This window comes from Mustela lutreola, chromosome 2 (genome assembly GCF_030435805.1).
Source record: "Mustela lutreola isolate mMusLut2 chromosome 2, mMusLut2.pri, whole genome shotgun sequence".
Lineage (NCBI taxonomy): Eukaryota > Metazoa > Chordata > Mammalia > Carnivora > Mustelidae > Mustela > Mustela lutreola.
Genome location: NC_081291.1, coordinates 38,441,973 through 38,457,563, shown reverse-complemented (window position 1 = coordinate 38,457,563; position 15,591 = coordinate 38,441,973).

Sequence of the window (15,591 nt, the reverse complement as noted above, 5' to 3'; positions counted from 1 at the left end):
CATACTCTTCTGCAATTTGCTTTTATCACACAATATACTTTTATGTTAAGTATGGCTCTAGCTCATTTATTTTCATGCTCTATCATATTGTATGATATGAATATACCACAATTCACAAGCCCTTTCTCTTGCTGATGGACATTTGTACTGTTTCCATTTTTAAATCTTTGGAACAAGATTGTGGTGGATATTCCTCAAACTCCTGGTGCAAATGTACAGTGGTTTTCTTGGGCATAGTGTCAATTTTACTAGCTGTTGACTTTGCTTCTCTGTCTAATATGGGAGCTGCTTACCATGTGCAGATACCACGCCCTTAAAATGTGGCTAGTCTGATGTGAGTTGTACCCCACATGTAAAAACACACCAGATTTCAGAGAAAGTGTGAAATAAAGAATGTAAAACATCTCATTGATAATTATTTTTAGATTGATTATATGTTGGAACAGTAACATATAGGGTATATTGGTTGACAGGAAACATATTATGAAAATTAACTTTATCTGTTTCCCTTTACTTTCTTAAAATGTGGCTTCTGAAAAGTAGGACTCACATCTGTGGCTCACATTTCCTTTTTATTGGTCAGCGCTGACTCAAATCATCTTCAAGGTATTTATACCAATTTAGTCTCCCACCAGTGATCTGTAAGAATGCTCCTGTATTCTTGCTAACCCATGGTACTGTTACCCCCTATTCTTGCTGTGTTAGCTGTGAAGTAAATCTTTGTGGTATGCTTTTTCATTTAAGCCATTACTTATGAGGTTGAGAATCATACACATGCCTGTTTTGGTTTCCTCACTGATGTCTCTTGCCCGTCTTCTACTGGGTTGTTATTTTCTTATTGATTTGAGGATTTCTTTATATTCTTCCAGAGTATGTCTTAAAAGCATTTTTTTCATGGTCTCTTTTGATATATAGAAATGTTTAATTTAATGCATCCATTTATTGACTTTTAGAATTTGAACTTCTCAGTAAACAACATCTTGAAATGTTTTCAGAGGGGCAAGGAATTTTAAATCTGTTTTAATAACTGCTCTATCCCCAGCATCTAAAACAGGGCCTGGTCTGAATGGGCATTCAACAAATTTTTGTTGAATGAAGTGATATCACTTTTCTGTGGTTTTCTGGAGTCCCTACTATGCCTTTGTCATCAGCTTCCTTGCTCAGGATCGAGCCTCTCTTTCCTGGTTAGCTTAAGGTACCTTGCTTTCATGCCCTCTGAAGCTCACTGGCATCAGATCTTCAATTCTCCTGATACTTTGTACTTAATGGTGTTTTTCCAAGTGTACTGCTGGCAATAGCAGTTCTAGAAGATGTTAAAAATGTTACATGGAAAATAGATTATCATAGACAAATAGGGCTTGTGAAGAAAGTTGGGCGATTTCTGATGTTATAGGACTGTGAAACTTTGATATGCTAATATGATTGTGAATCTCTAAGAGTGGGGTAGATATGGCTTATAGCATTTCCCAAACCTATTTTACCAGACGCATGCTTGTTTTAAAAAAAATGCTATTGTGCATCTCTAGATCCAAAGAATATACTTTAAAAAAAGCCATGGATGGACTAATTGGAGGACTGAATTAACCCCAAGACTGTGATCACACACAAAACAACATGTTGGATGTGGTCAGTATTTTGGAACCATCAAGTTTTGAAACTCACACACATTTAACTCAGATGCCTGAAGTTTTCAGTATGGGTTGTTTTCTTAATATTTTTAAATCTGTCCTCCTTCAAAATATCTGAACAAACATATCACCCACATTAGGGGCTGTTCTTGAAATTCACATAATAAATAGAACATCCTAAAATTTAGCTTTTTTTTTTAAGTTAGAGAGAATATTTTTTAAATAAATGCTTTCTAAAATGAAATATTTCTGTACCCGTTGAGATTTCTCTTACACAACAACTTGGGATAGAAAACATTTTTAGTCCTTTTTTTGTACTTTTTTCTCTTTTATTTTAAATTTAGCATTTGTATCGAGAAAATATGTTCTTTTTTAACACAATACGAATTAGTTCTGTGAGCATTAGGACTTGGTGTAGGATAGGCAGAAAAGCAAGTTTTGTGTTGGCAAACAGTGGGAAGAAAGTGTTAAGTTTTTAAAATTCTCTTTCATTTGTTTCTGATTTCAGACTGCTAACTCTTTCAATTTGGGTGTGGAGTGGGGAGTTAGAGATGATATGATAAAAAAAAACAAAAAACAAAAAACTGATCCACAAGAAAAAAGATATCAAATTGGTAAAACTAGTTTGGAAGATAAGTTGGCAATATTAAAGAAACCCAAAATGTACATTTTCTTAGGTCTAATCTTTCTATTTGAGGGCATCTAACCTGGAGAAAAAAGAAAGCACTGCTAAGTATTTGGGAATGTATTCAGAACTGCCACTGAAATATTATCTGTAAAAGTGAAAAACAGAAAAAATTGAAGCCTACTTGATTTTGACTTATGGAATAATACAGATTAGTTAAAAAGAATTACAACTCTATCCGAAGATATTGAAAGATCTCCAAGGTATATTTTGAATAGAAAAAGCAAGTTGTAGAACAAAGCATATAAAGTAATTCCATTTTGTTTCAAAGACACAAAAACTAAAACAAAAAGAAAAACACAAAATCTGTGTATTTCTACAGACATAGGACCTAAATGTAGTAAATACATACAGTGTGAAAAAAAAAAAAAACCAAAACCCAAAACACAGTAGCTATATCTGGTGAGGGTACCTGAACTGAAAAAGATGGTCAAGGGAGATACAACAATGACTTCTTCTTGTATTGCTTGTGCAATTATACATTAATGGATAAAATTTAAATAAAAACATTCTTTAAATTTCTCTTTCACCTTTTACGCATTTAACTATCGCGGGTCAAATTTTGTAAAAACAGCTCATGTTACAGATCTTTGCGATCTAAAAAAAAAAGGATAACTGATAATTTTCTGCTTACCATTTGGATTTGCATCCTCCTATTATTGTAAGGACTATTTCTTGAAGATAAGGGACAGAAATGTGTGAGAAAATAGAGGGGAAAAAGGCCTTTTTCTCAGTGAGATAGCAAGAGCCCCTTTTGAAGATTCTCTACTTGACAATGTTTCTGCAGGACAGGACATGTAGAAACATATTTGCCAACAACAAAGCCAGCTCTGACTTTTGGAAACAGAGACAAACAAAAGCCGCTCTGAGTGAAATTCCTTTGAAGACTACTTGTGCTGTCCATTGTCAACATTCTTCCTCTGGAAGGGAATCAGCCAATATATATGCGGTGGCCACATCCCCAAACTGGGCACTAGATTAAAAACATGCCAAAGCAAAGGCACTAGATGCAAGCCAAGATCCAAGTGTATCTTGGGCTGTAAAACCAGGTAGAGAGGTCTGCGCATTAGGGAGAGCAGAGAGGTGTTGGGGGTGGGTGGGATTTATGAACCTATTTGAACATCATAAGTTTGAAATTTCCAGACGACATTGAGCCTTGTACGGTTCCATTTATCACACTTTCCATTTCAGGCTGGCTGAGATGGGGGGAGTTTAAGTGACAGCTCGCTCAGCCTCACCCCCAGGCCACCTGATGAAATTGTGGAGCCTAGCCTGCCTGGCGGGTAGGAGGCAGATGACGGGAAGGGAACTAGCAGTGGGACGGGGGCGGGGGCGGGGGTGGGGGGTGGGAGGGGTGCGTGGTGGCAGCACCAAGCCGGAGGAGTACTCCATGGGAGGGGAAGAAGGGTCTGGGAGTCTGGTAGGAAGACCCGAGGACAAGCAGGGGAAGAAGACTTGCGACCGAGGCCTCGTGCCAAAAGATGGATAAAAGAAGATGAAGCAGAAAGGCAGGCAGAAAAAACAAAATCGCCCAGCTGTTCAAGTAGAGCCCCTGAAATAGAAGGGGATGTCGATTTAGAAAAGAAATCGGTCAGAAAAGAAAAACAAAAGAAACTCGGAAAGGTACTGCCTGCAGGAAGAAAGCCTCTGTTGCATTTTTATGACTGCCTTTAAAATGGAGAGAAGCTTAAAGGTGGGCGGAATTATTTCAGCATCTCCAAAACGTGTGGCTACCTGCTTCCCTGTGGCCAGGATGTTTGCCTGGCCGCCGATCAGCTCATATTTCCTTAGAAAGTTGGAGACTTCACTTATCCATTCCCATCAGACGTGTGGAAACCATTCCTGGATACAGATGTAGCTTTCTGTGCTCCACCGGGCAAGAAAAAGTGACAAAGAGGGAAAGTTCCAGTGGAGCCATTTCTGGCGACCCCCCACCCTTCTGTTTTATTTCAGGCTACTATTTCTTTCTGCATTTTGAGGTTCTGTTAAAAACACTAAATATTTTGGGTGTGTTTTTGTTATACTTTTCAAGATCTCCCCCACCCCCAAAATTACCTTTGGAAGAACAGATCATGAACTCCTAGAAATTCGAAACTGGCTTGAGTTAATCCAAGGCATGTTTTTTTTTTGAGGGGGTCACTTGAGACACATCAGTAGGACCAGTTTGTTTTGGAATCACATTTAGCAGAATTTTTTTTTTTTTAAAGCCATGAATAAGTCTGTGTTTTTCATAAAAGCAAACAGCAGATTTTGCAAACTAAAGAGGTCATTCATCCCCCAAACGAAAGTGTTTTGCATAAAAACAATATGATGCTTTACCTAAAGAAAACTAGTCATGAATTAATGACAGCGAATTCTGATTATATCCACTCTTTCTATTTATTGGTGGTAAAAAAATTTGCCCTTGAAACAAAATGTAGTGCTTTCTCCTCACAGACTCACAAAGATATCAGTCATTCTGTGAGATGAAAGTTGATACTTTGATAAGCAATTAACATGTGCTTCTTTCAGACAGAGCCAAATGTTTCATTAGATTTTTAGATAACGGCATTTCAAGCCTTTCATCGAAACACACATGTAGCGTATTAGAAAAGGTCCCATTTGAAGCTATTGCTGAGATTACAAAGGAAAATATCTCTCTCTCCAGCAAAGCGCAACAATAGGCCTTTTTCACGTGAGCTTTTGCACTAAAACTCCAGGCCACAGTCAACAACAACCAGTGTCTCCTGAGACTGCCCAGGTTTAAGTGATATCTGTTGGTTCAGGTGGTCATGCCGAGTTGTGAGTTGTTTTCAAGTGCATCAGAGAGAATGCAGGCTACCAAGGAAGTGAAAAGAGAAACTGGTTCAAGAGTGCAATTGATTTGAACATAATTTAACAATCTGAGCCACATTGTATACTGTGGCTAACCCATTGTTCTCTGAAATTCAGAGGGGGAGACAATAAAATTAGATGTTCCTTTGGAATTGAGTGTGCTGATCCAGCACTTCCCTTGGCTCCCTACCAAGAGCATAAAATCTGTGCTTTAAAAATGTAAGAGGCAATACTCTGATTGGACAGAATGCCATAAGATACTCCGATGGCTTACACTTCACTTGGGATCGACTGGAAAATGTGTGTTGGAAATCTCTTTCACAACTACGAAATTTCACTTCCAATGCAAAAATATCTTGCACGCTAAAAGCGAAGTAACACCACTCCAGAGAAAAGCATTGGCTGTCTCCCAGATTAATATGGGGTTATGGTCCATGATTGGGTTAGATGAGGTAAAAATTTCCCACCACTCTTCCAGATATACAGGAAATTGTTGTGCTTGAAATAGATTTGGACTAAGTAACTAATTAAAAGAATTTGGATCAAGAAATGTGACATGGAATGTGATGTGGATATTTCCAGTTCTTATTCAGGAAACCTTATTGCAAAAAGGTTGAAAGATAATTGAGAAAATAATTTATATGGTGGTGAGAGTTATTTGTGTGAAGATAAAATACAGAGTCCTTTTCATTGAGATGGAGAAGCTGCCAAATAGCTCTTGGTGATAATTCTATGCACAAAATTTTCATAGTGGGCTTCAATACCTTGCCAGATGAAAGCTTTTGCTCAGTTTAAAGTTGGAAAAGAGATTTGAGTCTCCACCAAGGATAATGTGTTAAGCTTGGTAATTAAAGACTGTTTTTCATAAATAATGCCAAAAGCACATTGGGAACAGTGGGCTCATATATTACTGTACTTTAAAGAAATCAGGGACCTAATAACATTCTTGATAGGATCTCTCTCTCTCACACACACATACACACACACACACGCATACATGCATGTACCCATCAGCGTCAGGATGTGAAATGAGATTACCCAGTTTTTCTGATCATAAACATAATTAAATATTAATAAGGGAAAGTATGTCTGTAAATAACATCAGATTTTAAAAATATAATAAAAACTTTCAGTTATATAGCCCGGTGCTACTCAAAGTGTGGTCCATGGTCTGGTCCTGGTCCATAACTAGACCACAATAAGCTAAGTGGTACAGAAAATGAGACTAAGCATTTCAAAATCATTATAGCGATAAGACAATGACTGTTGAATGTCACCATTTAAAAATGAGCTTGTATTTTCTATTTCCTTATTATTCCAATTTTATATTTCAAATTCATTGTATGTTATAAATGCATTGGTCCACCATGTTTATATATATATATTTTCTCCTTCACAATTTGAAAAACACGAACATGAAGTCTATTTTTTCAGAATTTCAGTGTTATTACTTAAATTCATGTTATCTTTGTGTTTTAAAAAGGTTTAAGATCTAACCTCCATTGAAGGAGGAAAACCAAACACATACATTGAATCCAGCCAGTGTTGTCCTCACTGACCAGTCTTTTGCCGCTCTCCCCTCATTTATTCAACTCTAACACCATGCCCTTCTTTCCGTTTCTCACGCACACCAAGACCCTTCCTGGCTTGGAGTCTTGGCACTGACTCTTCCCAGGAATGTGTTTTCTTCTTTTCCTCCAGAAGTTGTACCTTTGCTAGGTATGCCTCAGCTTCAAGGTCATCTCTTGAGGCTGAGGCTTCCCTAACTCTAAGTGATAAAGAAAGCCCCGCCCAGGTACCCTTAATTGTTCTCTCAATGCCACTCATGACTGCTACATATTTTCCAATTATTTATTATCTGTTTTTCCATACTAGATGTTTAACTCAATAAGAGCAGGAATCTTGCCTATTTTTTTTTTCATTGCTGTGTACCTAAAGCCTAGCGCTCTACATAAAACACTGGCGTATTGGTTCATTGAAGAACACAATATCTGATTATCTATCTTCCCTTAATAAAGTATAAGCCCCTCAAGGATAAGTGTTATTTTATTTATTTTTATATTCTTAACATTTTTACACAGTGCCTAGCACAGAGGAACTGTATGAAAAATGTATTTTGAAGAAATTCATGAATAATATACCTACTGGGACGACCCATTTGGGTGTCCCATGGGCATTACAACTCATGTATTTGCCACTAAACTCATCACTTTCTTCTGTAGGCTTCAATTTTGATCACCATTCACTGAGGCTCCCAAGCAAGAAAATAGTGCCATATTTGATTCTCACTCTCATTTCTGACCAACAGATGAAAGAAAAAGGAAGCTGATTTCAAATTCTAATATTTCATTTACCTTTGACTATATCCTTATTTTTGTTCTTGAGATCTTTCCTTTCTTTTCTTTCCTTCCCTTCCGTTCTCTCCTTTCCTCTCTCTCTCCCTCCCTCATTTCTTCCTTTCTTTCTTGCTTTTTTACTTTCTTCTTTTTTTTTTTTTGTTTCTTTCTTCTTTCCTTTCCTTTTTAAAATATAGGTAGATTTATGATTGTTTTTCTTTATAACTTAAGCTTTTCATGTCTTGTTTAAAAAATTCTATGTATTTTGTAGTCCTATGTATTTACTATAGCTAAATACAATGTATTTAACTATAGCGAGTGATGTCAATTTTTCTTACTAATTCTACATGCCCAATTCCACACTTCTGTGTGCTTTGCTTCCAAAGATTCCCACTTACAACTTTCCTTGGAGAACTGCCCTGGGGTTACTGGACATGCTTCCAATCCATGTTCAGAAAGCCAGTAGTACCTGGAACTTTCTGTCTTGCTGTGGGTTATATGGAGCCAATACCACCTTCTATGGGACTAGGAGAGCCCAGCTCCCTTGCCTCGATGTAGAATGAACTCTGAGGGGTAGTTTATTCTCCAGAGCTTCCCAAGGGATCAGGCTAAGCCTGAGACTTCACCTGAGGCTGGTTTTACTTCCACATTTCACTAGAAGAAGCTAAGTATACTAAGGAACTACCAATGTATAGTTACGTCTTTCTTTAACCAACACCATATAAACAGAAATTGCTTTTAATATTTCTGGAAAATATAACACCATGGTGGAAGACACTGAATGATAAACTGCTAGTTGAAGCTTCCCATGTACCCAGGTTACAAGAGACAACTCAGGAGAGCCTCTGGAAGCATGAGACAGAGTGTCAGCTGCCTTTGGTGAGGTGGGTAGGATTTGAGGAAAGAAAACAGAATCTCTGGACAATGCATCTGTCCTAGGAAATTAAATGGGAGAACTGAAATTAAAGGAAAACACCCTATAATATGTTACGGATACAAAAGGAAGCTGATAATCCACATATATATCTTTACCTATCTTAGAAAATGTTTGACTCTGCAAACAGAGCTGTATCTTACATAAGAAATAGAATCTGCAGTCAGTGTATCTGGTACATGTTGTTAAAATAGAAATAATAAAACGCTAAGTCACACTCATTGTGGGGAGATGTTGATCCCTAGGAAAAGCACAGAAGAACTGAAACCTGCAAATGGAACAACAGATTCGTGTTTCTCATCCAATGTTCGGGCTAGGAGGGAAGCATATTGAGCGGATGGTAAGCAAACTAGTGACATTTTTAAAGTTGTTACTTTTCTTTTCATACTTTGTTTCATTCTTGTTAACATTCCTCTCTTTATGAAATAATATTGTATACACTTAAGAGGATTAAATGTTACTATGCTATTATCCTATATTAGTATATCAAGGTGATTCCACTCCGAAAGAAATCAAATGGGTTGGAAGAATGGTTGGGGAATGTGAAGTATCAGCCATAGAGTTAATGGAAGCAATTTCAGGAGAGAAAGGTCTTCACATGTCCACCAGAATTACCCTTCTTTGGACGGCTATTAAAACAACCATGAAGGAAATAAAAGTTTTTCATTGTTCAGTGACTGCAAGGTCTACAGTCTCTTCTTAATTAGAGGAACCCATTTAATTAATTTTTTAATTAAGAATTTTTAGCAATGGAAAAAACTTGCACGCATACAGGAAATGGATAATTATTTTAGCATTTGGTGGCCTTTTATTAAATATTCTGAAAAATATAAACTCCGTAGATGCCAAATTTTGCAACATGATCTTCTTCAGTCTGTTACTATACAGAAGAAAGCAGCTGAGTGGAAAGAAAAGCAAAGTTTCTCTGCTCCGAAGAAAGATGGCTTTTATTTATCTGGTCTCCTCTGCTGCTCCTCACATCACTATTTTAGAAGATTACACTTGTAAAAAGTTCACTCATGGTATAATCTTAGACCAGACTTATTAATAGATGCCCTTTCAAAGAAGGATACAAATGAACGAACTAGATGAAAACAAAAACCCAATGCCCGTTTATCTTGATCAGAAATCAATACCTTCTGTAGCAGAGATTAAAATTTCATCAGCTATGTATCTGCCTAGAAACTTGGTGGTTACTTTGTTTTTTCTAACAGAGGATAAAAAATACACAAAAATTATTACTGGACAGGAAACCCAATATAAAGTCCCATTATTAGAAGGAAAAGCAGAATTTTTTATTTGCTTCTAATTAAACCCGAGAACATAAAAAAGATGCAGACTGTCGGCATCATATATAAAGAGACTGGCTGTTGGCTTTGGAAGTTCAGGTTGGTCTAACCCTGTCCCTTACTAAGAGTATGAGTTCAGGCCGGAAATATAATGCACTGTGTGTAGAAAGGAGATGCTATGTTCATGAACCCGTGTTTAAAGAGGCGATACGTGTTAAGAACTTGGGAGTATCTGGCACTGTCATCACTTAATATAGATGAACTATTGTTGGCGGTACCATGTGAGACAGAACTTTCCTAGTCAGCTGTCTCTCTCTCCACTATTACAATAAGAAGATTGAAAAAGATCCATGTTTCCCAAAGAAGGGGATGCAAACACTGGTATTAAAATCAAGACCATGTGAGGTATTACAGTACACAATACTGAATGAACTGAGTCTCAATACGAAAATGATATTCCCATTGCAAATCTCAACCAAATTTTCTCATTAAGTCAAAAAGAACATCATTGTTCAGTGCTAGAATGACATAGCCAGTCCCCATTACTTGAAAAAAACAAACAAACAAACAAACAAAAAAAAAACGAGCCATACTTCTTTGACAGGCATGGATAAGATTTTGGAATGACACGTTATTTTTTGTCATGTCGATTTTTAAGATTACGTTCTATTTGTGACAACTGATACTAGTTTTATATTTATAATAGTACTGTACAGTTTTTTCTTAGAAGGTATATTTTGGTAACAACTGTTGAGAAAGCAGCCTTGCGCATGCCATCTTTATCCCCACTTGGTCACATGAGAATGGGCCTCACTACCTACCAGAGTTCTCACAGCCTGTGCTATGCTTGGCACTTTGTTTGGGACTATCTTTCCCTGTTTCAGACTCAGTGGGGAGCTTTTGTTCTGCTTAAGTGTGTGTGTCATATGGTACAGGACCAACAGCACGACTGTATCTGTCTCAGGGGATGCTGTCTTTCATCCAATGACAAAAGAAGAGTGTGTACAAGCCAACTGCCCAGTGTTGTTGCCAGGAGGGTCTCACTGGCCAAGAGTGACCAAACTCCATGATAGAAACTGACTCTGCTTTGCCTCTTCTCTATAGGAGTGATATCTTCCCATTATTTACTTGGGATGAGCCTAGCATAACAGCTCCTCCAGGGATGGTCCCTTGCATGCACCAGGTGATTTCAGAGTCCTGAGCATGTGAAGCAGTATTAGAAAGAGGTGAGCAGGTTCTATCCAGTAAAGCTCTGGAGTGTGGCTCAGGAGAGGCAGAGCCAGGGATTACCTGTGTGTCTCTACCTGGTTGAGACTTTAAACTGACCATTACATCCACAATCTCTTACCCACAATTTCAAAATGCAACACTCTGAAAACTAGAAACATTATTTTCTTATTTCCACTGGAAGCAAAAATGTGACCAGACCCGGTGATTCATCAGGTGATTCATAGATTTCACTTGTCCCATTTGGTGTGAATATTCTTGCATTTTTCCGAGGAAATACTGATACCTTTGCTTACCACATGCTGCTCAGGGCCCCAGATCCTGAGGTTTTTGTTACATGAGGTATGGTGTGTGCATCTTTGTATCTTTCTGAAAGCCAAACAATTCTGAATTCTGAAATATATTTGGTCCAGAGGGTTTTGAATAAAGTATTGTGGACTCCTATTTTCCATTAATGTTTTACAGTCAATTCTGAGACATGTAATGTTAAATTCATCTGCAAAGGCTTGAGCCCCAGCCCAAACTACTTTAAGCATTGTAACGACAACAACAACAATAAAGGAATTTGATTGGCTCTAGTAACTTGAAAGTGTATTTCAGATATGGTGGGTCCCCGGCACCCAAATGGTATTTTTTTGGTGTTCCTTCTTTAGGCCTGTTGGCTTTATTCTTAGGGATATTCTGGTACCACATGGCAGGAAAGGTGGCTTCCCCAAGTTCACTTCTTTATGGCTTATAATCCAAAAGGAAATTGTCCCTCCCCTCTAATGTCATATATCAAATTCAGGGAGAATCTGATGGACTAGATTGCATGTTTACCTTTAAACCAATCACACTGTAGTGATGTGGTTGTCTGGCCAACATGGATTCCATGTATCCCCTGGTTACTGCAGCCTAGGGAAGAGGGATGTGATTTATACCAGCACTGGGACATCAGGGAATAGGGAAAAGGCATAACCTAGAGACAAGGTGAGGTAGTGCTTGGAGAAGGAGAAGAAGTGCTGGGAAGGCAAGATAAACAAACAAACATAAATATCGCTACTTTCTCTCCTTCACCATACAATATCTTGGAAGACTTACCTTTCACCAAGTATGGATTTATTCAAACAAATAATAGAGTTATTTTTTTCAAACAAGTTATATTTTCAAACAAAAAATAGAGTTATTTTTAAAAATAATTTGCTCAAATGTAAATATTTTTGTCACTTCCTCTGAACTCATAATGATCAACTTTATTAGAAAACTTTTTTACTTTTCTGAGGTTGTTCTTGGCAACCATATTTGTACTAAGTACCCTTAGATTTCTGATGTAAGATGCACTGATTAGATTCTTTCTGCCAGAATTTGGAAGGGGACTGAGAAGCAATTGGGCATCTAGGCTAGGTTCTTTTAGTATATGTGCTGCCGAAGCGAGCACTAGGCTAGGTTCTTGAGCAGAAATGTGCTCTCAGGAGTTGTGGAGTGGTCTCCCTTCCTCTATGTTGATAGAGAAGTTGAGAAAGTTGTGCCCAGAGAAAAAATTCAAACACAATAGAGAAAAACATGTACGAAAAAGAGAGAATGTTGCATGGGTTCTTGTGGTCCCTTCCAGAAACTTAGACTTTGCTGCCCTTGGAATTCATGAAGACATAGTGCATTCTTAAAACAATCCCCTTTATTGCTTAAGCTAGTGCAGCTTGAGTGGGTTCCTGTCCCTTGTAATAAAAGAATCTTAATTAAGCGAATTTATTTCAGTTTCTTAGATCTGAAATATTCTGAAAATAAAAATGATAGAAGTACCATATATATCCAAACATAAGTCAACTCTTAATCACAAGGATCCATTTGCATAACATGAGGACATTTGCTGTAACAGCTATCTAATTCAATATAATGTAATTGGGAGTTCACCATAATATAAGATACTTAAGGAGATTCTTTTTATTTTAATGAATAATTTAGAAAAAAGAATCTTACCTTATGGTCAGACAGATACTAACTAGAGGGTGCTTTGATGCTAATGAACTAGATTGATGCTAACTAACTAGAGGGTGACTTGACCACAGTGGAGGGGAACACATTAGGCCTTCATACAATGACCACATGATAACTTTATGCAGAGAGTAAGAATGTATTTTCCTACTCAGTACACCATACTCCGGATCTCCGGTCCAGGCTGTATGTTATCTTCCTAGCCAAAACTTGAGGTTGATAGAAAAAACTCAATACAATAATGAAAGAGAAAACCTCCTTAAGGTAATGGAACCCCGAAGGATAAATTTATTACCAACCCACCCATATAGCTGCAGAGAAAGGAGAAAGGGGAAGTTTAAAATGAAACCGAGAGCTTACAGAGAGGTTTTTATTTATGGGACGTGATTTTGCAATAAATTACCTTAATGCTTTCAAAATGCTTACTAAATGGATTGATATGATAGCAGATTTTGTTTTGCGGCTTATGTATTCCCTAAAATTAAATTATGAAGTGGGAAGGGCATTAACTCTTTGAGACCACTACAAAACCATTCCAGGCACTTGATTGCAGAAAGTATTAGAAATAAGGATTCAAAGGAGAATTTCTCAAGCCTCTTTATAAACCTGGGGACTTCATCAGAGTACAAAAATCACAAAGACAGGGATTAGGAAACAAACACCCAAATAAAGAGGGGTTAGCGTTCACATGGAAGAGAAACTATGCTAAAATTATTGGACAACTGAGGGTGCACAGTGAGGAAAAATGTGGGGTAGAACAGTAGATCTCAGCACGTGGGCATCAGACCTGTAGCCCATGAGCAACACTAGAGAGCTTTGCTAGGATTTTGTATTCTCAGGCCGTTTTCAGCCCTATCGAGCCCACAGTTCTGGGACCAAATCTGTGTTGTAACAAGCTGTTCAGTTGATTCTATGTGCACCAAAGTTTCAGAACCACTTGAGCAGAGTCGAAGAGCAAGGCCTTTGAACTTGGGCATATGGGTTTAAATCAGTTTTTCCTCCTACTGACTATTATTTTGACCACTTACATAATATTTGAATATTTGAAATTCCCTCATCTGTGTAATGTGAAAAAAGATTCCCATTTCACACTAATGTAGGGATTAAATGTATGTTATTTATGAACAGGCTTGTCAAAGGGCCTGATACATTAATTAATGAACTGTGTTATTAGCCCCATTTTACAGAAGTGGTATATGGTGAAGCCAGGCCATGAACCTCTATGAGCTAAGCCTGCAATCTGCACTCTCCACTGACTTATCCACACATGCTTTACAACATTGATTGCTTCTCCTCATGCTGAAATACTGTTGCTTCTTGCAACTCTATAAGCATCAGCTCAATGGATTTATTTATTCTCTCCAATTACAAAAGAAATATATGCCTAATGTAGAAGACAGAAAAACACAAAAAAATGAATCCTCAGAAAAAGTCATCATAATTTTATGACTCATAAATAACCACTACTATATTTTAGGGTATGGATTTCCAACCAATCTTTTGTTAAAAAGTATCTTAAATGTTGTTTTTTCCACAGAAAATATTAATAATTTAAGAGTCCTTCTTTCAACTTGATAAATGCATCTAAGAATTAGAAAGCAATTTGAGCTACATGAATTATTTTAACATGTACATCATAAAGAGAAAGTAGTATGCCTCCAAAATTTTGAGTATAACTAAATGGGCATTATAGTTGCTCTTTTAATACCCATTGCACTCTTCCTGCATTATGCTGCACTCAGGTGCTTTCAATGTTGCCAAGCCCAGGCTCACCTCTAGGAATGAATGAGCAGCCAATGAAAGTCTAGTCTGTGATTGGTTTAGAGAAGGGCACTAAACCTTCCCTATTTCCTTAACTAAACAGTTAGCTCTTGAGTGAATATATGATTTAAATTGACTTAGTCAGAGGGAAGATATGAATTTCTGTTTGGCAGAGAAGTGCTTCCCCTCTAGACTGAAAGGAAGAGACACATAGGCAGGAAATGTTGACAGTCATCACGTGATGAGGAGGAAAAATCAGAGTTCAAGTAAAACTGATAGCTTAGAAGACTGACCTGGATAATGGGAAGATGAATCACAGAGAACATGGATTGAATTAGTCCTGAAGCCTACAATACCACCAACTAATTTACAGATAATAGTTTAATTTGGTTTATGTTGTCTATCCTTTACTTCCTTAAATACCCTGTCTTCTAGTAAGCATAGAAATATGGAACCTGAATTTGAGAAGAACCCAAGAGGTAACCTAATCCAAGTTTTTTCTTTCCATGGCCAGTCTGATTTTACGTCCACACAGTATTCTCCCAGTAACTGAAATAATTTCATTCTCCTATTACATTTGCCCCACAACAGGCTCTGCGACCAGAGTTTTCTCCCACAGATGAGATATTATAAGACTGAGATTTCTGTTTGTGACCAGAACAGTAACTATAGGAACCACCGCTCCTTCTGTACTTATCTATAAAACTCCACAAAATATATGTAAGAACTACTAATTACAGATGTTGGAAAGAAGATAGCATAGAACTAAACTGTGATGCCTGAGAGAACATAGGCAAATAAGGTGAGACCCACAGTCACTCTTTTTGCCTTAAAAGAACTTTATAGTTTGCGGTACAAGGTGAAGAAAAACAGAGTATGGCAATTTTGCTGAACCAAGAAGACAGAGATCAGAGTTTGGGGGTCATAAAATGACTGAATTATAAGC